Source organism: Pieris napi, chromosome 14, assembly GCF_905475465.1.
Source record: "Pieris napi chromosome 14, ilPieNapi1.2, whole genome shotgun sequence".
In the NCBI taxonomy this organism is placed as follows: domain Eukaryota; kingdom Metazoa; phylum Arthropoda; class Insecta; order Lepidoptera; family Pieridae; genus Pieris; species Pieris napi.
In genome coordinates, this window is record NC_062247.1 from 3,970,745 (window position 1) to 3,995,037 (window position 24,293).

At 33.3% G+C, this 24,293-nt stretch overlaps 2 non-coding genes across 2 annotated transcripts; both read left to right on the forward strand.

Annotated features, from left to right (window-relative positions):
- The first annotated feature begins 1,453 nt into the window (after window positions 1–1,453).
- On the forward strand, window positions 1,454–1,525 carry Trnap-ugg. The gene has a single exon. It is a non-coding gene; the product is annotated as a tRNA-Pro (tRNA).
- A 307-nt stretch (window positions 1,526–1,832) lies between these two features.
- Window positions 1,833–1,904, forward strand: Trnap-agg. Its single transcript has one exon. It is a non-coding gene; the product is annotated as a tRNA-Pro (tRNA).
- Window positions 1,905–24,293: the final 22,389 nt, after the last annotated feature.

Genomic DNA, 24,293 nt, shown 5'->3' on the forward strand with positions numbered 1-24,293 from the left:
ACGTATTATTATTCGGTAGATTGTACTACACTAACTTAGTTATCATTCAAACTTCTTTGGTCAATTACAGATTAATTTTACTTCCCAACAATTTCATATAACTACCGAATAATAATACGTTAATTTGTAAGCAGTTCGTTGAGGTTCACAATCTTTCGACAGTTTACAATCTCGCGAGAGAGATTACAATCTAACGGTTTTTACAATTTTACGGTGACATATATATCTAGAAACCCGTTTTATTTAGTATAGATTACTCATATAGCATGAGTGGTAGAGATAACCCAACCCAAGGTCAGAGGAATCACTTCATAGTAGTCAGGAAAATATTGGTGATTAGAAATATATAATGGTTTATCTTATTAGAAACAAACGAAAAATAAATTAATTCCACAGAGTCAGAAGTAACCAAAACAAACATCCAACCGCGCAAAATCATGCCAAGTTATGAGCTGATATTTATAACATAACAAACATTAAGTATAAGTTGTTTTGACACCTATCAATGTTCATGGTAAGTTATGATTCTGTTTCGAACATGCTCATTTACTATTAACTAAATGCAATATTACATATTGAGCCTAACCTAATCTTACTTAGCTATCACGTTAGGTACTTATTAATTACCGAATCGATTCTCAAGTTTAGGTACATAAATAATAATTATTTTCTATACCCAAATCTTTTTAATATTCAACAGTTTTTTTGTTATCTCTAACAATATTTCCCGCTCAACGAGCGAATACAAAACATTCCTGACTTTTAATATCGCGGATACCTTCTATTTTTATTGAGAGAAGCGAAGTATTTTATTAATCTAGAAGTGTATTACGAGATTTATTTTAATATTTTTTATTTACGAAGGATTTAGCGTTAGTATTTTTTTAGTTTAATAAGCTTTTATTTAACACACATTGGTGTCTATGAAATTGGAACACTATTTTCGCGTAACAATTAATATCATTTTGAAAATAACAATTACACCGTTAGGCGTTAATACGAGGAAAGCAAGCATTAATGGTACACTGCCAAACTTATGATTATAATTAATACTGCGTAGGTTAAGAATATTGTACATGCTGTATATGTATTAATTTCTGTTGGAAATAAATTTTGTTGTAATGGTAAAAAAATGCACCGTCTAAAAAATACATTTTAACACGTTTTAAAAACGTAAGATTATACTATGTTTAACGGCTACCTCAAGCCACATAACATGTTTTTATAATGACGCAATCGAAATATGCGATACGCATTATCGGACAAAATAAACGACCATAAAACATATTGTAATTTAAATTTCGAATCGCAAAGTATGAATCATCAAGCACTTACTTCTTTTAAGGAATTGTATTTTAATTAAATAATAAACAATACAATATTTTACAGTAACATTAAACAAACATTATATATAACATATGTAATTATGCAAATTTTGAACACTTGTAGTATCGGCTCGTTGGTCTAGGGGTATGATTCTCGCTTTGGGTGCGAGAGGTCCCGGGTTCAAATCCCGGACGAGCCCACTCTACTTTTTTGTCTTTTACATGTCTCAATAAATGAAGACATGTATGCAAAATTTTGACAAACAATAAATTTTATGGTTTAATTGTTGATTTTTCTATGACATAATGTTTACCAATGAATCCCGCTCGTATCGCTCTAACAAAGATAATATATATAATCGGACCTCTCACATTGCATTGTTCTTCGTGATTCATTGTTATTTATCGCTTACTTGAAAATAATATAATGGGTAAAGTAATATCACAGAAAGTTAATTATAGCATGACTAAAACACGCAACTTTTTTTTTCAATCATGTTCCTAACCGGCTCGTTGGTCTAGGGGTATGATTTTCGCTTAGGGTGCGAGAGGTCCCGGGTTCAAATCCCGGACGAGCCCGGAGTATCTTTTTATGTTTTGAATAATAAAATTGTTTTTTAAATTTAAAGAATGGTATATTAACTCATAGCTAAGTCTTTATCTATATCATAGGCTACATTTACTTCAAAATAAAATAAAGTCCGGCTGTGCGAAACAGTGTCAGGCCGTTAGTATATAATTATGATAATTTTGTGTACACCCGACACAAATCCGGTTTCTCCAAGTACATTGTAATAATAGAATTCTGGAGCGTATTATAAGCAAGCTTTATCAGTATTTGTAGTAGGTACTGGTGTATTGTTCCTATTGTTAAATTACTCCTATGCTCTCGATTCAGAATTAACAATGTGTTTTGTTAGATTAGATAACAGGAGATTTAAAACATATAATGTTTTTTTAAAAATATCTATATGTTTGCCTAGTGGTTTCAGCGTGCGACACTCATTGTTGGTCGTAGGTTCGATCCCCGACTGCGCATCAATGGACTTTCTGTCTATGTGCGCATTTAATATTCGCTCGAACGGTGAAGGAAAACGGCTTGCCTAAGACCCAAAAAGTCGACGGTGTCTGTCAGGCACATAATGATCACCTCCTTACCTATTAGATTGACAAATGAACATAAAACAGATTCAGAAATTTGAAGCCCAGACCTAAAAATGTTGTATCGCCACTGGTTTCTTTTTGTTTTATATATTGGTGGCCTGTTATCACAGGGCTAGTCTAGTCCTATGATATGCACCTGCCTAGTAGTAGTAGGTAGACATATACGAGTATATAGACACATATATAAGATATAGTTTTTTACTTTTCTGTTTTTATCAAATGTTTTTTATCTTATTATATTTATTTTACGCTGCGAATTCGCCTCAAACCTTGAATAAGTTCGAATAACCCGTTTCAAGTGCTCGTTCCCTACAAATCAGCAAGCCACCAAGCATTAAGAAGTAGAAAATCATTTACGCGTATAAAATGGTCCGGTTTCTACATTCACAATACCAATAGGAATTTCTACGAGTCGTAAGATATTATAAACCTTGTAACAGATAATTTTTGGCTAAATTTAAATAATATCATGGCGTAATTTTGGTAATTAAAACCAACACATTATGCGAAGTAGGTAAGATCGTTACTCGCTTCGAATTATAATGTGTTGCCATGAACAGTCATGATATAGGTAAAACGGTCACCGACGCCTGTGACGTTCCAGTTAAATGTACTTACCTACTGTGTAGCTGACACAATTAATAAATTATAATAATTAAAATAATGAACCAAATAATTAAATTAATTTATGACAAAAAAAGTTAATATCTTTTACCGCATTTATCATAGAGAGTGTTCGGATTAATACATACAGCTGAGTTTCATCATCGGACGTCGAGGCAGAATACGAATTTCCACCCGTATCACCTCGACTTCCGCCGTTCCACGACTGAGCGTTTTTTAAGGCTGTTTTTGCGGTGCACCACCAATATGTGGAACCAGCTGCCCACTGAAGTATTTCCAAAGCAACTCGACTTAGGGTCCTTCAAGAAAAGAGCGTACCAATTCTTAAAAGCTTAGCAACACCTGACCGTTCGCCCCATGTTCTATAAAAACAAAATATACAATTCCAATGTTTTAGGTTTAAAGACTTTATTTTCTCAAAAAGACAAAAAAATGTAACTTACATGAGAATAATACTCTAGATTAACATAACGTTGTAGTCGTTCTTAAAATAAACACAATAAAATATGGCCGTACATGCAATAAACTTAAAAATAAAAGTAACCAAATAAATATGAATCAAAAGTAATTATAAGAAATGAATTTAAAAGTAATTTTGTTTAACATATTGACTTAGCTTCGATTTGAATGAATTGATAGAAGTAGTAATATTTTTTATATCTGTGGGTAGTTTTATTTATGGTTTATTTTACTTATTCCATATATGAAATGCATTTTATATGTTGGGTATTCTGTCACTGTCGGAAATAAATAAAATGATATAGCCATGCATTTGTTACCAGGCGTTTCCGAGATACACCGAGGAGCGTTTGGAAGTGTTGAGGAATTTGTCGCCATTTTTAACATTCTCGGGTCTTTGTGGAACTCCACGTGATTTATATAGGAAATTTGTTGTACGGGATATATTTTTGCGAGTTCCGTTATGCAATTAAGTGGGGTTACTACATCTAAACACTTTGTGGTATTTTTTGTAATTTTGTAAAGAAATTAAGAATTTTAGCAAAATGCCATATATGGTATTTTAGGTATACACACCTAAAATACCATATATGGCATTCAAATATTGGCTTCAACAATCATTTGTCACTAATGCATCTTAGGACTAAAATTTTAATTGTGTTTTCCATATGCTGTATAAATTTTCTGTACTTAACGTTATATATATATTATCTTTTTAATGATTTCGAACATAATAGAATCTTCAAATATCTTGTAGAAATAAATGACGTAAAATATTGATTAGCATAATTCAATTCAATTCAAAATCATTTATTCATATAGGTAACACAATGTACACTTATGAACGTCAAAAAAAAATATATGTATATATGAAATGCTTCTAATTTTACATTTACTGCTAGTTCTCAAATCAAGGGCGTAGAAGAGAAGAACTGGCAATAAACTCTCCGCCGCTCTTTTTAATCGCCAAGTTTTTTGTTTTACAAGCATTTTGTAGCATTAAGCATGCTAGTCATGCATAAGTTTGTAAGGTTAGTAACAATTACATTTAAAACGCCTGTCTATAAAAGACTTGAAACAAAAGAAATGCATTTAAAACATTATACCCTTTAATAGTTGGGTAAAACCGTGTCAAGGGATCCCTTGTCCGATATCCGTACATCAATTCAATCGGCTTCAATTCCCACCTTCGCTGACAGGTACAAATTGATATGTCGTCAACAAATGCTGCTAGACCCACGTCCAAAAACGTAAACAAGGAATCTATTAATACTGAATAGTATTCAGCCGCCCAGATCTAGATAGCGAATCATAATTTGGCCTCAGTATGTACCCAAAACTCTACCTACTTGTTCATAGATCAATATTACAGCTGAAATTTCTCATTTTCCAATCTAGCTTATGTATCTTTGCATAAAACACTACACGTTATGTTTATTTAATAATATAGATTATTTTATTAATATCTATAAGCGTACAATGGCTCGATTTGAACCATGATAGCGAAATCAAGCTTGGAGTGGAGTTATTAATGATCCCTTTATTCGTCGAACGTTGGTCATAGTCAGATACAAAATTACAAGGCGAAGCAAGCTTATGACTAACGTTCTTCTGGAACGGCTGCGTAAATATATCTACTAAAGTATACAATTATTAACTTAATAATAAATATAATAAAAGCCTTTATTCAGACAGAAAATCTGTATGCCCAACTTTGGCAAAGGCCTCCTCCATTTTTTCCCACTCTGTTCTGAGCTTTCCTTGTCCATATTTACCCAGTTACGGATTTTATTTCGTCTTCCCACCTTCGAAACTGTCTACCTCGTTTTCTTCTCCTTTTTCTTGGGTATTAATATATGATCTTTTTGTTCCACTTTTCTATACCTCTTATTATATTATTAACTTTAACTAAGGCCTAAAACTACATGCTGGTAACGGGGCTCGCCAATCCCTCCGCTACCTGCTTACCTACTGAGCGTCCTGGAACAAGATCTGGCTGCCAGCTTCGACTTGATCGTTGCTACAGTAATAAATAAGGAATTAGATATGAAGTGTTTTCTTTTGATTTAATTGGCGATATATAAAAGTATGTCCTAGAAGCACATAGAACTGTCACCTTTGATCGCAAGCTGCTTTAAATAGAAGGGGATGTGTCGTCGGTCGGACAGTAAGCACTGACTTCGCTAGAGCCAATATGACTACATATATATTTATTTAAATACGCTCCTAACATCTACCCGCTCACCGACCACGATTTAAAAAACCTGCTAAAAGATATATCTTACGCAGAGTTGGAGATGCTAATGAGACATAATAAATAGTTACACGCACACACTCTTACTCATTCGAATACACATGCACTTACACACGCAATTTGGTTTGGTATAATTTGTAACGTCTTAAAATTGTTAAATATGTTATGGAAGAGCTGGGAATCCGTTTTTTTTACTTAAAAGTAACCCCAAGTTGAACAATTATAATGCGTAATTTACTTATAACCACATACATAACATTTTCATAATATAATATTATATTTAGGCGCTCGTACGATAGTATTTATTGTGGTTTTTCTGGATTTAATCTATGGGCATTACCTTATTAGAAAATCGCTCCTTACATTCAGATTTGAAAATAAATCTGTAGAATAAAGGTAACTAAATAGGATTCACGTTTATAAAGAGTGATGAATGAAACTGAACTAAATTGTCCACAATTTCAGTGCAGCGTAAAATTTCATTTGAATTCCGTAATTAAAAGCTATTCAAAGCCATCGGAATTAGTTAACCGTCTCATTTAAAAGTAGCACGTACATTTAAAGTCTACAGAAACTGCAAACATTTGTCCCAGAATGTTGGTTGGGCTAGCATTTCCATTACTGACGCATTTCATTAAATTTCTAATTGCCATTATAATAGTTAATTTTCGAGCCCCGGCTGGTGCAACTATGCCATTATCATGCGCATTTAACACAGAAGAAGTGAATGTAACATCTTGAGAAAACCGGCATGCCACAATCCTAGTGTGTGTTTTAGTCACAAGAAGCCTCTTAGAAAAAACAAATGATTACGAAACAGGTACTGAATGCTGTATGCTGAGGCCTAGAATAACCTAAAAGAGAGACCTATAAGAGTTGCAGCGACACTTGTTTTATTTTATATTTTCAATAAATAGAACAAGAACTGACGATGACGTTTCTTTATAGTTTTTCAATTTACTTGTGTAATGGGTACAGTTATTCGAAATTCAAATCATCTTCTGTTATTAATATTTTGATAGGTCCGTAACCTTCTATGGATATATCAAAATCTCTGTTTAGACAGTTTTTTAGCTTTCTACATCTTACATGCTATGGGTGGATCCGGGAAGTCATGAATATTGGGGCCTGCACAGAGTCATGCTTTATCACAAAATTTAAATTAATATTGTTGCAAAATAACTCTTGTGAGTGTATGTTTACAGATTGTGTATAACAATTATCCAATTCAGTCATTTTACTAGTACAAATAATTTGTATTTGATTATCATTATTTATTAAATAACAGTTTCGTTATGAACGGTCCAGCAGAAAAGTATAGGTTGAACCAATATACAAATGTAGGGAAAAATATAGCTTACACAAATTAGTAGGGAACTTCATAAGTCTCTAGGGACATATGAACGCAAATCGATATAAGGAAAAACGAATTCTTCATAGCAGAACTTTCAGACTTTCTCAGTATTTTTTACGTCAAATTATACATTGGAAGGCGAGTTTTTTGGCGTCTGATTGTTAAGAAAATACATACTACCAGCCTTAATTATCACAGTTTTAGTGTTATTTTGAATATCAGGAAATACTTCCTTAATCAAAGGAAACTTAAAGATAAAATTGTGTCTATGATTCGACTAGAGATGTTATTAACCAATCACAATCAAGTGGGTTGAGACAAAATCCCTTCTCGACGACTAAACCCTTTCGGAACAGCTTGATCCTTTGGCGTTTCGTAGAGATGTGGGGTCTCTCTACATCTTGTATCGTATTTACAACGTAGAATGTTCAGAAGTTGAAGAGTTGTTTGGATTAATACCAGCAGCTGAGTTTCATCATCGGACGTCGAGGCAGAATACGAAATTCCATCCGTATCACCTCGACATCTTTCGTTCCACAACTGAGCGTTTTTAAGACAGCTTTTTTGCCGCACACCAACACTACGTGAAACCAGCCCAAGTGTTCGGAACCAATTCAACTTTTAAGAAATTGAAAGTTAAGAATTTGTTAAAAGGCCGGCTACGCACTGGCGAGCCCCCTGGCATAGAGTGTCCATGGGCGCCAGTATCACTTAACATCTGTTCATTAAAAGAACTTCATTATATGTACATATTAATTATATGAAAATGATCACGTGATAAAGCGTTAGCTAAATTCTTTCTCATATCACGGCGGGTCACTCTTTTCGAAAGATGTATTTTTTATTAAGCCCAAACTTGCGTCACTGACGTATTACATTCTAATTGTAGATGTAAAAAATAAATAAAATTTTCGAATTGAAAAAAAAGGGTGCGTGTACGTATGTACGCGCGTAAGAAGTTATACTTCTTTGGCATTATTAAAAATAGTTTTAGAGTAGTAGCATCTTCCGTAGGCAACTTCATTCTGTTAATTTTGTGTCACGGTGCGCGCCGTCGTAAAATTTCACTCTCATCAATTTTTCATAACGCGCCTAAAGAAGTAAAAATTCAAAATATAATCTTCTAGAAAGTTATTAGAAAGTTGGTGAACCTTGAACACTTGTACGCAAGTTAATTGGACGTCATAGTCGTAGGTTGACATTTATGTCAATATTGAGAGACGGCTAACAGGGCAAGGAGCAAACATCCTTAACGATTACGGCTAAGTGAATTACGATAAATGTTTTGCTTCGATGAATATTACTTGTAGTCTCGTCTTGTAAAAATTTTGCATATTATTATTAGTTTGTTCATGTTCAAACAATTTCTTATATTAGAGTTGCATAGCTATAAAATTATTTACTTCAGAAGTTAATTAAAATTAATCAAGCTTGTAATTTGCGAAAGAAGTGAAGATGCATATTTTTCTTCGTGAGTTCCAAATATTTTGCATAGGTACTATATCTAAGCCTCATATAGATATGCAAAAGGTTTCTTTTGGCAAGCTTTACAAATTGATATTTTATATAGAACAGGACAAACGGGTAGGAGGCTCACTTGATGTTTACTGATGCCCTGTGATATGAACACTCTAAATGCCAGAGGGCTCGCTAGTGCGTTGCCGGCCTTTTAAGAAATGGTTCGCTCTTTTCTTGAATGACCCTAAGTTGAATTGGTAATATATTGCTTCTTCTTCAGAAAGCTTGCCAAATATTTATTATTATTGGAAACGTTACTATCATAAAACGAAGAGTAAAACGGGAAATTACGAAATAAATTGATATCAGAAGCGACGCAGGGATCATCATAAAGATAACGAGCCACCCATGAATCCGTTCGATTTCAATCACCCTGCCCTACTTTCCCAATATATAACCTGTCGTTATATTTTACTATGGTTTCCTCAAAATTTCTTAAAAACCGTTTTGCTTTTGAGTTGGTTATTTACATAGTTCCAAGCATTAAAACGAGATTAATTTTGTAATATATTCATTAGATATCTTCAGATTTTTTGACGACTCATTGGTCTAGTGGTTAGTACCCCTGACTGCGAAACCATGGGTCCCGGGTTCGATCCCCGGCTGAGACGAACATCGATGTGATGAGCATTTGGTGTTGTGCTTAGGTCTTGGGTGTTTGATGATGACTGATGACTGATGGCTCTCGCTCGGTTTAAATTTAGAATACCAATTCAAATTCCAATTCGGAAAACGACATTCCATAACATTTACAGAATCATTTAGAAATCAATACAAAACTTAAATATTTAACTTGATAAAGATTATGTTATGCGGAGGATGTCTTTGCCAATTGGCAAGTAGATGAAAAGCTGATATAACACTTAGGGTCTGTTTCACAATGTATGGATAAAGTACCAAATAGCTAAGCAACACATAAATTATTTGGAAGATAAATTGTGCTTTTTGACATTCATCGGACTCATAACTTTTGATGGACTTTATGTGACGAATAGCGCTATATGACAGTCGTGAAACGTAACGAAACAATAGTGTTTATCCTACCAATAAGTAATAAATAGCTAATTAGGAACTTATGTAGAACTTATCCGTACATTGTGAAACAGACCCTTAGTAAAACTTATTAGCTTATGTTTCAATTTGTATATAATTCAGAAAGTTTTAAATAAATTATAAAAATTAACACGGAGGGAGGACAATTATGAACTACATAGGTATGTACGTTATGTTACATTAATTATAATAATAAGTATAATTACCTAATTATACTTATTATTATTATTAATGTATATTTTATTGCACTAAAATAGTCTTAGACAGTTCCGCGTAGCGTTTGAAAGGATTGTGTCTGCCCATCAGTAAATATTTAAGTCCGTATATCTGACTAGTATTATAATTGATACATAAATATCGAAGCAGCTTTCAAATATAGAGGCTTCTTAAGCGAATTAGTCTAGCTACCTAAATATATATAGATGATATTTTGGCTCCAGGGCGGAGGTAACGTGGCGTATCGGAGTGGCGTTAAGTGCTTTGCTAAATTGATCGCAATGACTTCGCTACCTGCACCTGCCTGGTGTAACCTTATTAAGCTATATGTATATAATAGCTACCACCTATGTTGATGTTATGTATGTACGATGAAAGTTTACAATACATGAGGTACGATAGCGCAAACGATAAATATATTATAATAGATTTTTTTATTCATCATTAAGAATATTACAATTTTCACTTCTATGAGAAAATATAAGTAAAGTATAATAATACATTAGGCTTATTAATTAAATGTGTATTACAATAGTAAAAAAAGTTAAACTGCAGGAAAGAAACAGAAGACATATTAGTTAAAAATACAGCAATTATAATTTTTACAGTTACACAACACAAAAATGAATCAAGATGAAAAATACAAAGAAACAATTTTATGAATTTGTATTTGTATTAACTATGGACTTTCCATAGTTTTTCCGAGATTTTATTTATAGTACAGGGGTCAAACGGGGTGACGGATGTTAAGTAATGCTGCCCACGAACACTCACACTGCCAGAAGGCTCGCAAGTGCGTTGCCGGCTTTTGAGGGATAGGTACGCTCTTATTTTGAAAGACCCCAAGTCGAATTGGTTTGGAATGACTTCAGTGGGTTTCAGGTCATTTCACCAGTGGGCGATAGGGTCTTTGTTTGTTGTTTTCATGTGTAATAAACGTGTTTAAAGACAAATCACCAGGACGCATAATTACTGGGCCGGCGAGGCACCATAATTATTTATTTATAATCAAATTGCCTTATTTTTGCGCAATTTGGAACACGACAAGAGCAGTTGAAAAAAGCAAATTAAATGGCAAGTAATTCAATCATGGTTGGAGTGTCGGGTCTAATTCTAATTGCTGAGTCAAAGGGCAGAAAGCTGACTGGAATACATTGTCTTTAGGCTGAGTTATTCTCTGTGATAAAACGTTCATTTGACATACATGTGTTCATTACTCACGTGTCGTCTTTACGTAAAAAATCAATAAAGCTTTCTATAAATTTGACGAATACTTAAATGATCCTAATCCTTGGGATTGATTAGCTCTACTTCAAACAATTTGTATAACTCAAAACTTAGCGATTAAAAAGAGTGGCGGAAATTTTCTTGCCAGTTCTTCTTGCCCGCTCTTCGCCCTTGACTTGCGAACTGTTAGTAAATGTAAATTTTCAATTAATTTAACTTCTTTTTTGACGTTCGTAAGTGTACTTGTTTACCTATATGAATAAAGATATTTTGAGTTTGACTTGAAAACGTATTCTCTCATTATTATTAATTTCTTTATAATTTTTCTAAGCTGTATATGTGCAAATCTCAACCCTAAATACGTGTGTTCAAATTTTAAACACAAATAAAATATATTTTATTCTAAATGCGCAATTGACTTCGGAACGGTAATATGTCTTGTAAATCGATCGAGTGTCAGAGGCAGAAGTCTGTTCACTGTGTACACAAACATGTTCATTTGCAAAGATATTCAAAGTCTATAAATTACACAAAAATTTAAATGTACTCGCAAAACTACGAGCAAATTAACTCTGTAACATGTAGTATTATTAAACAAAGTTCTCCGTCAGGTCTAACTTTGTGTGTGTTCGCAATTATTTTTTATACTACTGCACGATTTTTATGGCCTTAACTTATACATTTAGGTATATACTTTACAAGGGATTTTAGGCATTAGTTAATATAAATAATAATAATATAAAGCTATTCATCTCAAACGTTAAGGATAAGATTAAATTTCGCTTGTAATGAATAATTTCTACAATGTAAATTTTGGTAGCAATATATTTGCCATCAGTAATATATTTCAAGTTAAAGTTTTTGTCAATTTCGTGTCGTGTAGAAGCTTTTAAGCGACACCTACACTCTTCGGGGTCACTGCGCTGAGGTGGTAAAAAAACTATATCGAATACTAAATATATATACAACTTCTCGGCCTTAGGTAGACTGCTCGAAGATCGGAGGAAGAGCAGCATCTTCCTTCCTCCACAATAAACAAACAAACAAACAACAAAAATTATTTATTCATGTAGGTGACACAATGTACACTTATGAACGTCAAAAAAAAAAGAAATATTAATTAAATGCTTCTAATTTTACATTTACTACCAGTTCTCAAATCAAGGGCGTAGAACGAGAGATAAGAACTGGCAATAAACTCTCCGCCAGTCTTTTTAAACGCCAAGTTTTTGTTTTACACAACGTTTGTAAGGTGCTGCAACCATTACACCATGTTCCACATGACATCTTAAGTAATAAATAATAATAAAATAAATTAAAAACAAAGATTTGTGCTCTATCAGCAGGAGGCATGATGACATAGGAGCACGCACTTACATTCTCGTGGGAACAACACGCAAATACATAGTCGAAACAACTAACATAACCGCATACACGAATTTAAGTACGACCAGTCACACACAATCTTTAACCATTAAAGCATGTTAGACACTTCGAATCTATCAAAGTTATTTCATTTGAACATTCCCCAAACACCACAGCCGAACTTAACTCGAGTGGTTAACAATTTAAATGTAACCTTCAATTGCAAGTAAAGTAGATTTTATCTGTGCCAGAAGTCATTTGTCAGGTCGAAGCGACGTTTCGCAGTTTTTGTGTACTTTAACAGATACAAATGAGCGACGCTTAGACATCTCTATCTCCATTGCTCCCGTAATGATATTTTTATTTCTTCTCTTATAATATTTATTTATTTTTTATACCTTCTTTAATTTATGTAATTTTGATATATAGGAGTCATAGACTCTGAATCTTATTATTAGATCCAAATATTAACGACGTGTGTTTGGTTCACAATAACTGGAGCGCAACTAATAACTGTGTAAATACTTCCTAACTTTTTATTTATCATTAAGATTAAAATGAACAAAAATATTTATTTGATAAGGCAATATGCACAATAAAAACACAATCACTAACAATGGGTCCAACTCAACTGTTAGTGAGCCCATACAATTTTGAAGTGACAGCTTCATCCAAAATACAATTATTAATATTACACATTTTATATTTAAATTAATGGTGTAAGATTTAATGCGGTAGTTGATAAGAAATAACATATATATTGTATATGAAAGCCCAATCCGATATATATCGCATATTAAATAAAGTTAAACATTTACCTTTTTGTAATTGAATTTTCAGTTAGCTGAAATTAATCTACTAATCTTAAAAGTACATAGTTAATATCATCATTATCATGCTAGCTATTAACTATATACAATGATAATGGAGTTAGGTCTGGATATCCATAGTTGCCCCCCCCCACACTTTGAAATTTATTCGTTGTTTAGTTTTTTATAATTTAATTGATTTGTTTATTTTTTTTTATTATCGCTTCGTATATGTTATGTTTGCCTAAAAGTGCTTGTCACATTCAAAAATTTTTTTTATTGTTCTTGTACTAATGTTCGGCACGTTGGCAATATTTTATAAATAACAAATTATTACGCAAAGTCGGCAGCAGCTAATTTTACATTTAATGAAAATTAAATTTGAAATCGGTCCAGTAGTTACGGAGTCTATTCATTTCAAACAAACAAAAAATCAAATCTTTCCTCTTTATAATATTAGTATAGATAATATATTTAAAAATATAACCGCTGAAACAGACACCGAAGTGTGTCCACTCTATGTTCTAATTATATTGTTATAATTTGTTTTGTTATCTTTGAACTGTTGTGAATATGTGTGTAATGGTGAATGTGGTAAATCACAGAACTGATTTTTATTTCTTTTTACTTATGTATCTTTAATGACGTTGTGGTTTATGACATTTTCCTTTGAATAATTGTAATGTAGAGGGAGGGTAAAACTTGCTGAGTTTCTTGCCCGTTCTTCTCAGAACAAGGCCTCCTGGTAGTTTTGCGAACGGATGGCGTAATCTTGCTCTTCGCGATTTTTGTAAACGTTTTTGACATTCATAAGCATGCCCTAAGACGCATCTAAACTGAATAAACGTATTTTGATTGATTGATTGATATGCCCAAGGGTTTACGGAAATAGGCACAAATGCAATAGAACCACCCGAAGCAGTTTACACAAGAAAAACTAATATTTGGCATCAGAAATATTCACGAAAATCCAAAGGGCACTTATCGTAACAACATGAAAACCAATAAAATCTACATAATATTACAATAATTTGTCAATTTATTGAGTAATTGATGTTTGCAATCAGTGTACACTGCAATCTCACGGCTTTTGCATAAAATATGTTCAATCTGTTAATCAGATCAACATATTAATTTGTCCAATTAACAATTTATACTAATAATATTTTAAAATCATCATGTATTCGACTACTGTGCGTTTCGAATATTTAAAAATATTTCACAGCCTTTAGAATTGATAAAAATATGTATCATGATGAAATGTTGTTATTATTAAACTCTGATTAACCGGTATCAGCAATGCGAAAGGTCCATTCATAAAATGAGCCATTTAACAAAATTATTAACAACGTAGTAATGTTTAATCTAGTTTGTAAATCGTAGTAATTTCACCAAAAAAAACTATATACACTTAATTTAAATATTTTAAGTTTAACCGCAACCATTTATTGCCAGTTCTTCTCTTCCATTCTACGCCCTTGATTTGAGAACTGGCAGTAAATGTAAAATTAGAAGCATTTAATGTATACTTCTTTTTTTGACGTTCATTAGTGTAAATTGTGTTATTATTGTGTTACCTATATGAATAAATGATTTTCGACTTTTATATAAGTTTATGTATCTTCAATGAGCCCTGTCTTTGGTATAGTATCCAGAGGATTGGATTTCCGGCAAAAACTATAATTTAGATTGGTAGGCACAGGAAGCACTGATATGGTAATAACTCGTCCAAAAAATATAAAACAGACGCGGAAATGTTCGTGCCGTTTAGAGTTAAAATTTAATTATCCGTTCGTAACCTACAACACCAACTTAAGTAATTAACTTACCGTTAACTTAAGTTTGTAACCGAATTAAACTCGTTTGATATTTGCCAAAATAGTTTGAATGTCCAATGATACGCTCCAAGATTTTCAGGTTTACAATAAATAATAGTTTGAAAAAACTAGAACACACGCTTTTAAAGCACATCAAACTAAAAAGTGAAAAATAATTCCTAATTTAGGAATTAGGAATTATTTTTCTAGTTTTTTTAAACTACATATTATTAATTTTTTAGTTAATTTTTTTTTTATTTTTTTCATTTTTTTTTCGGATTATTGCATTGTCATCGATCTTTGACAGGTGCGCAAAGTTTGAATTAAATCTGTCCGTTAAAAGTGGGTCAAAATCGAGTCCGAAGGAGTCGGTTACATACATACATACATACAGGTGAAGCTAATATAAAGCGTGTAAAAACAAAATAAAGCTTACGATTTACAAATCATATAACTTATGAGAGAACATGAATAATTAAGTTTTTAAATGATTAACTTAAAAATGATTCCGAGTTTATTTACAAGTTAAGGTATGCAAAAACATTATTACACTAATATTATAAAGACGAAAGACTTGTAAGAAGAGATTATATGTTTCTATTGAATGCCCACACTGAACTGACTCATAAAATTCTTTCACCATTAGAATTGTACTGAGTTACATGTACACAAAAAACAGGTGTGAAAAAAATACCAATAAGAATACCAATATCGCTGTATCGCTCGCAGTACGCTGGTCGCTGAGAGAACTATTGATAATAGAGCAAAGTGATGTACTTACTATCGTTATAATATTACTTTTTAATATCTTTGAAACAAAATTGTCTAACTATTATACATTTAATAATATAATATTTTTATTAATTTTATTTATATTAAAATTATAAATAAATTTGAATAATATAATTTTAATTATTTAGCTGTTTGATGTTTTTAATACAACAATGGATTATTGATATTACCTAAGCTGTACTTAAAAGATAGTTAATTTAAGAAGCTGATTTTGCGGCAAAGTAGGTCTTAATACCCATTATAACTATGATTTCAAAATGTATAAATCATAAAAAGGTACAAGGAAGCTATCAATGAAATTCAGAGTAACTTTCTGGCATATTTACGCACAAAAACTCGTAATCGGCCCATCGACGAAGATGAAGTATCAAAACTTTTTCGCTTTAACTTAATCAAAATATACATCAACTTACATTTTTGAATCATGTCTCTCAAACTCGTTCTTACAAGATTAATATTTGAAGGAAACTTTTAAGAGGCATCATATTACTACTAGTCTTTGTCTGTGAGAGACTCCTCGCAAGTATAATCCTTCGCATGTCTAGCTTGGAGCTAAGCTTTTTGATAGTTTCTGTAGTAACATTGTAGAGTATCTTTGTCCAATTAGTGTATATTCCACGGTCTGTTTCCTATTAAATAGCTGTTGTATTTGAATTTCGAATTTAAATTCGGATAAATGTTTATTAAAGATTAAAAAGAAAAGAGCAATTTAAGTCTTCATCACTTACGGCCAAAATTAATAATGTATCCTCAATCTATGATTATAACCAATCTTGGACTGATTCATATCTAAAGACCGATCTCCAATCTGCATGCCAATAAACATTTCTGCTATCCGATTGTTTATTTGACAAAAGATTGACAGCAATCTTTTGCGTGATCCTTGCCTCTCGACCGCGTTTCGTTCAATGCAATATGTTGTGTTCAAGCATACCAAAAGTTTGCTGTTTTTGGAACGAAATAAAATAAGTAAGACTAATAGGGTCTGTTTCACAATGTATGGATAAAGTAGCAAATAGCTATGCAACGTTTTGTTTGTTTTTTTGTTACGAACAAATAAAGTTACAAAATTCTATAGAAAAACATAGGACCTTAACCTTTTTGTTGGTCATTTAATATTACTTGTAACGAAACGGGCTGTCATTTTCATATGGTATTTTTGTTTGTTAGGTTATTGAGTATTTTAGTACATATTATTACAAATATAAATTTTCTCTGAGTAGTTTGTGTATCTTGTTTTTGTGATTCGAGGTTGGTTCTTTAACTTAAAAAAATGTCTACGCAAAAACGTGAAAGAAGCGTCAATTTCAGCCGGGAAGAAGTTGACCTTCTAACTTCGCTTGTTGCTGACCATAAAAATATATTAGAAAATAAAAAGAGTGACTCAGTCACCTGGCAGGGGAAAGAGCAGAAAGTTTCTGTAAAAGTGTGTTTACGCTGTCATGAAAGGAGACAGAGTGCTTTAGAGAAAACAAGTACTAAAAGTTTGAAGAGTCCAAAGCTCCTAAAATTATAAGCGGACATTATCTTTATTGAGATCAATGTATGCCATATTTAGTTGAAACTTTCACGGTTCACCCTTATCAGTTCTGTATAGATAGATAGATATAACGTTTAAAGGTTTATAAGTTTTAAATCGTGTGGAGACGCATGTCATATAAAACTACTTCAAAGAAAAAAAAAAAAAGGGTGCGTGTACTTATGTACGCGCGTAAGAAGTTATACTTCTTTGGCCTTCTTTATTTTTTTAAAATATAATTAATTAATAATATTTAACGTAAACAATTTAATAATATTTAATATTTAGTATATTATTCAATTATTAATTAATATTAATAACAATTATTATTATTTTTTTTTTATATTGTTAATTCAATTTAATAAATTGGTATGTTTCATAACCTTTTAACTAAGTAACAATAGGTCTTTGTGAAAAAACATTGCTAAATTTCTTTGAAAAAATAATGAAAACTCCTTTATTTGTTTAAAAGGTAAATGTCATTATGATCATTCAAAATTCTTTGCTAACTTCACGCATATTCTATTTCTTTTTACTTGTAGATTGTCTTATTCCCATCTCGCTCGCGCACGCTATAATCACACTGACAACTTTGTGTCACGGTGCGCGCGCAATCGTAACTTTCACTCTCATCAATTTTTCATAACGCGCCTAAAGAAGTATAACTTCAAAAACGTAATTAATTAACGTCAGATAAGTCAACCTTCGTGGTATAAAATGATGTTTTATCGTTTTGCGTGCCAGTCGCTTTGAATTCTTTTTTCAAATAATTATGTTAAATAATACGAATGCGGAAATTTTAACTTTCCGGAACTTGAGTGTTTGGTGTACTTCAGATCTTTTAATCGAGTGAAATAATTTCACCTTTATTATATTTAATAAGATTCCTTTTTATTTGAATGAACATTTAAATACGTAATTTATAATTGCAGTAGCTTCAATTATTTATCAACTGTCCAAAGGCACACAGGTTGTATGAGTTTCGAAAACTTTACTTTACTTTACTTTATCAACTTATAATAGATACATATTCTTTGTAATAATAATGTACAGCTCGCCAGCCAATGGACTGTGAATGTTTTTTTTTAGATTTATATATAAGTGTCTATGCAGTAAATTTAGTGAGTGTATTAGCAAGCTACACTGAATAACTAAATATATGAGAGGGTGAGAACTGTGAACCTAAGTAGTTAATACGGAATGATCAAGAAATCGAAGACCAAAGGTAACAGACGGGGTACTGATAAGTACAGACTACGGGTAGGAGTAGACGTTTAAAGTGTTGGGATTTTCAAGCTATCGGGCAGGCTCGCCACGATAATTAAGGACTTGAAGGAATCTTGACCACTTTAAGAGAAATGAGGAAGCGAAATGTATTAGAGAATATTCTAATCTAATATATTGTATATAAATTACAGTTTATATACTGCTTTCAAATATTCTTGTGAGCGAGAGTCAGAGAGAGTGTCGATGATGTCGCTGATTTCAGTTACTTAGACGTATACAATAAAATTATAATATTAAGGGTCTGTTTCACAATGTAAGGATAAAGTACCATATAGCTATGCAACACATACATTATTTGGAAGATAAATTGTGCTATTTGACATTCATCGGACTAATAGCTTATGATGGACTTTATGTGACGAATAGCGCTATCTGACAGTGGTGAAACGCAACTATAGTGTTTATCCTACCAATACGTAATAAATAGCTAATTTGGAACTTATGTAGAACTTATCCGTACATTGTGAAATATACCCTAAAGCTGTGTAACATTTATTATATTATATAGTTTGAAAATACTTCCCAAGTTCTGTCTTTCTAATTAAATACGACGTAAGGCTGCAGTTCAATTTGAGAAGCTTACCTTAGATTCAGAATTCGAAGAAGATATTAGAATTATTTATTATAGTTGCAGAAGTCTAACTTATGTGTGGTTTTAAGCTAATGGAGTACATAATGTTCTAAATTTGAAACAGGGTTATTTAGCATACATTTAATATTGACACATTTGACGTTTACCTTAACATGACATAACTCCCGACGCGACGCCATGACACTTCGAGCTATTTCGGCATTAACGCAAAAATTTGAAAAATTTAAAAACTTTAGTTTATTACCGAAATAAAGTTTTTTCGTAAATAATAAATGTGTAAATAACGGACGAGGATTTCAAAAGCTTGCTATTTATTATGAAAATTCTGCCGAATATATTTTCTATTAAAACTTGCACTAACCAATCTCAATAAAGAAGAATCAAGGCGGATCCGAAATACAGTGAATAATGGATGAGACAAGGGATGTAGCGTGACCTCTGTCCTAATTTTGCCAACCCTGACTGACAATGCTTAGTACGCATTAATATAATAGACAAATGACGGTAGCTCCAGGTCAATGACCTGTAAAACGCGTATAATGGCTAACAATTATTTATTAGGTTATACTATGTAGTGGCTAAGGCTCTGTATTTGATGCCAAAAGAAAACTATCTATTCATGTAGGATTTTTTTATAGAACACTAGCAAACTCGGCGAACTCCGTTTCGCCACCAGATGGCTTCGTTTTATGTAACATTTCGTTTGGTGATCCCGCTGAATTTTCTTTGCTATAAACCTCACGGAGCCCGAGACCTTTCCAACGAATGCAAAACCGTGGAAATCGGTTCGTGCGTTCTGGAGTTATAGCGTCAGGAAGGAAAACCCGACTTATTTTTATATAGTAGATATGGAGGCAGGAGGCTGACCTGATGTTAAGTGATACCGTCGCCCACATACACTCTCAATGCCAGTGGGCTCGCGGGTGCGTTGGCAGCCTTTTAAGAATTGGCACGCTCTTTTCTTGACGGACCAGTAGTTCCTGAGATTAGTGCTTTAGTTTAAAGCACATTTTCAGCTTCTTAATATTAGTATAAATAATAATTGCGATCTAATTTATCAAATAAATTAGATCGCATTATATTATATGATTATATGAAGAATCGATAACACACACGGTTATCGATTCTTCATATAATTTGCCATTATAAGAATAAAAGTTTGTTAATTAACAGTTAGCAGTGTTCATTTTAAGCTTTTCAATCGGTTTACGTCTTCGAATCGACTTTCTGTAATTTTCTTTCGCGGTGTTTGCGCATCGGAAAATTAAATTAAACTTGAGGTTGAACAAACGACGGCGAAGTGTACTACAAACATTTACTGTCGGGTGTTGAAAAATAACAAACTCAATTTTTCAATTGTTTCAATTCTATTTGAGTGCCGTCCGCGGTTTTGCTCATACATTCGTATATCAAACTAAAGTACAGAAATTTCTTAGACTACACCTACAGAAATGTAAAAATATAAATAAAGCCTTATTTCCCCGGGATACGCTGTGAAAGCGTAGTGGGGACGGTACTGTCTATATTATTTTATTATTATTGTTGATTTCTCTTAAGCATTTATTAAGGCGTCATCTGATTATTTAATAATATAAATATTACGCTAGGATTATTAGTAGTGTTGGCATGGTGGAGCGAATTCCTGAGGTCCTATTTTCAAACCCCAGCTGTGTATCGACGCCTATCGACGTCTGTTGTTCCACAACTGAGCCTTTTTTTAAGGCAGTTTTAGCCGCGCACCACTATGTGGAACCAGCTGCACATTGAAGTATTTCCGAACAAATTCTACTTAGGATCCTTCAAGAAAAGAGCGTACCAATTCTTAAAAGGCCGGCAATGCACTCGCGAGCCTTCTGGCATTGATAGTGTCCATGGGCGGCGGTATCACTTAACATCAAATGAGCCTCCTGCCCGTTTGCCCCCTGTTCTATAAAGACTTTTCCAATTACGCATTCAACACTCGCTCGTATGGGGAAGGGACGTGAGGAAATCGAAATGCCTTATACCTAAAAAGTCGATGACGTGTGTCAGGCAAAGGACAATAATCACTTACTTGCCTATTAAAAAAAATATCAAGAATAAGATACAGAAATCTGAGGCTAAGACATTATATAACCACTGGTTCTTTTATGTAAACATTTTGAAAAATAATAGTTTAAAAAAACTAAAAAACACTAAATCTAAATATGTCGGTTAAAATCGAGTCCGAAGGAGTCGGTTACACACATACATACATACAGGTGAAGCTAATATAAAGCGTGTAAAAATATTTAATACTTTAATTAATCTTGGTTGCTTTACAGCTCAGCTCGGGTTGTTTTGGCGAGCGTTGCTCAGCCTGAATGAGCTTTTTGCCCGCGATTAGGGCAAAGACATCTCCTGTGAGAATCGAACCTCGGCTTGGGCCGTCGCGGGGTGAAAATCGTCGCGGGGTTCGACGGGGTTCGCGTCTTTAATGGTTTAAAATATTAGCTAATATCTAACATAATTAAGGGTAGTAGGATTGACAGACGCTAACAAAAACAAATTTGGCTCATCTAAGGGTAATAAATCTAAGTGACACTTGAAGTGATAAGTGAAGTTGACCTTTTTGGACATTATCGGAAACAAGAATATTGTATTACAATTTATGAGGCTTCTTTTTGTGCATGGGCACTTTTTGGTGCCATGTGTGCGACGGCGAACATTTGGTTTGCGCTTCTAATTATGTTTTTACTAAAGTATATATATGTATATGTAACTTAACTAATGTAAGGTTACATAAACCTTGAAAGATTATTTTTATTAGTACAATTTTCAATTCGACAAAAAAAACAGATTAAAATTTATACTTACATTGTAACCACCCGAACTTATTTCATTGAAATTTTAGAAGGTTTTCGAAAACGGTGAATGAAGACGCAGAAAAACTTTTCGTAACTTGACTTTTCAAAGTTTCGTTTGAAAGGTTTCGTTAAACATAAGACTTAAGATAGCGCCACTTGTCCAAAATAAGCCTCTCATCTTCAGACAGGCACTTAGCAGACGTCGTGTGTAACAACCCTTATCTTCGAGTATGTGAACACTTGAAATGTTTCAAAACGATGTATCTACCGTAGAATTCTTCTTTAAAATACGAAAATTTTAAAAGACAAACTCAAATTCTTCTTTGAGCTACAAAGTATCTTTTTTTTTATAGAACTGGGGGCAAACGGGCAGGAGGCTTATAGACACTCTCAATGCCAGAGGGCTCACGAGTGCGTTGCCAGCCTTTGAATAATTGGTACGCTCTTTTCTTGAAGGACCCTAAGTCGAATTGGTTCGGAAATACTTCAGTGGGCAGCTGGTTCTACAAAGTGGTGGTGCAAAGCAAAAACTGCCTTGAAAAACGCTCAGTTGTGGAACGGCGGACGTCGAGGTGATACGGGTGGAATTTCGAATTCTGCCTCGACGTCCGATGATGAAACTCAGCTCTCATTCTCATTCTCACTCTCCATGGTAAATGCGGTAGAAAATGCAGAGTGACCCCACATCTCTACGCAACGCCAAAGGATCAAGCCGCTCGGAGAGCTTCCATATACCTAATTAATCACTAACTATTGTAGTTTCCCTCTCATTCATAAAAAAATGTTGCTCACTCTGTCGTCCCTCAAAGTCAAATAGTATTTAAAGTACTCATTTGTACTTTAATTAAAACAGTGCAGACTGATTTAGATTTTAAGAATAAAGCGGTATTTACAAGTCAGGAATGATTATAATGAAAATCTAGTTAAGGGAATATTTATTTAAAAATAAAGGGTTTTTCAACAAGAACTTTGTTTTCTAAAACAAAATAAAACAAAGAATTTAGAGGAAAATGAATAAATTTTTTATTGTATTACAATGAGAAAAGTTTGGCAATTATGAATGAAAAATGATATCTGGCAAATGTCCACCACGACCACGCTGACAGATATTGATTCTTTCATCAAAATTTTTAATCACTTTTTGGCAAAATGGAGGGTCTATTTCGTTAATGACATCACGGATTTTGAGTTTTAAGGCTGCAATCGATTCGATTGGCTCCGTATAGACTCTGTCTTTAACATAGCCCCACAAAAAATAATCCAGTGGTGTTAAATCACACGATCTGGCTGGCCACTTAACAGCTGAATTTCGCGAAATTATGCGCTCGGGAAATTTGGTTTGCAATAAATTGATCGTTTCATTGGCTGTGTGACATGTGGCACCGTCCTGTTGAAACCACATTTCAGTGATATCCATGTCATCAATAATAGGCCAAAATTTAGTGGTTAACATCTCGCGATACCGTGATCCATTGACTGTTACCGCATTTCCAGCCTCATCTTCGAAAAAAAACGGCCCAATCACGCCTCCAGACCACATAGTGCACCACACAGTAACACGTTGAGTATGCAAAGCCTTCTCAATAATTGCTTTAGGATTTTCAGAAGCCCAAATGCGACAATTTTGCTTGTTGACGTACCCTGACAAATGAAAATGGGCTTCGTCTGAAAAAATGTTTTTTTCAGAAAAACCAGCAGGTTGTTCCTGAATGAACTGAGCGAATCTGCGGCGATTTGAATGGTCGATCAGCTTTAATTCCTGCACCAGTTGAATCTTGTAAGGCTTCAAAGCCAAATCCTTTCGCAAAATTCGCCATGTTGTGCTTTTGGATAACCCCAATTGTTGAGAACGTCGTGAAATTGACAAATTTTGATCTTCTTCAACACTGTGGCTCACGGCGGCGATGTTTTCTGTTGAACGACCCGGTCGAACACGTGTTGGTGTTGGCACATTTTGTACCGAGCCTGTCGACTCAAATTTCGCGACCAAATTCTTAACAGCGGTCTCAGAAGGGCGATTATGCTGGCCGAAAATATCACGAATTTTACGAAATGTAACTTTAACAGAACCACCATTTTTATAGTGGATTTGA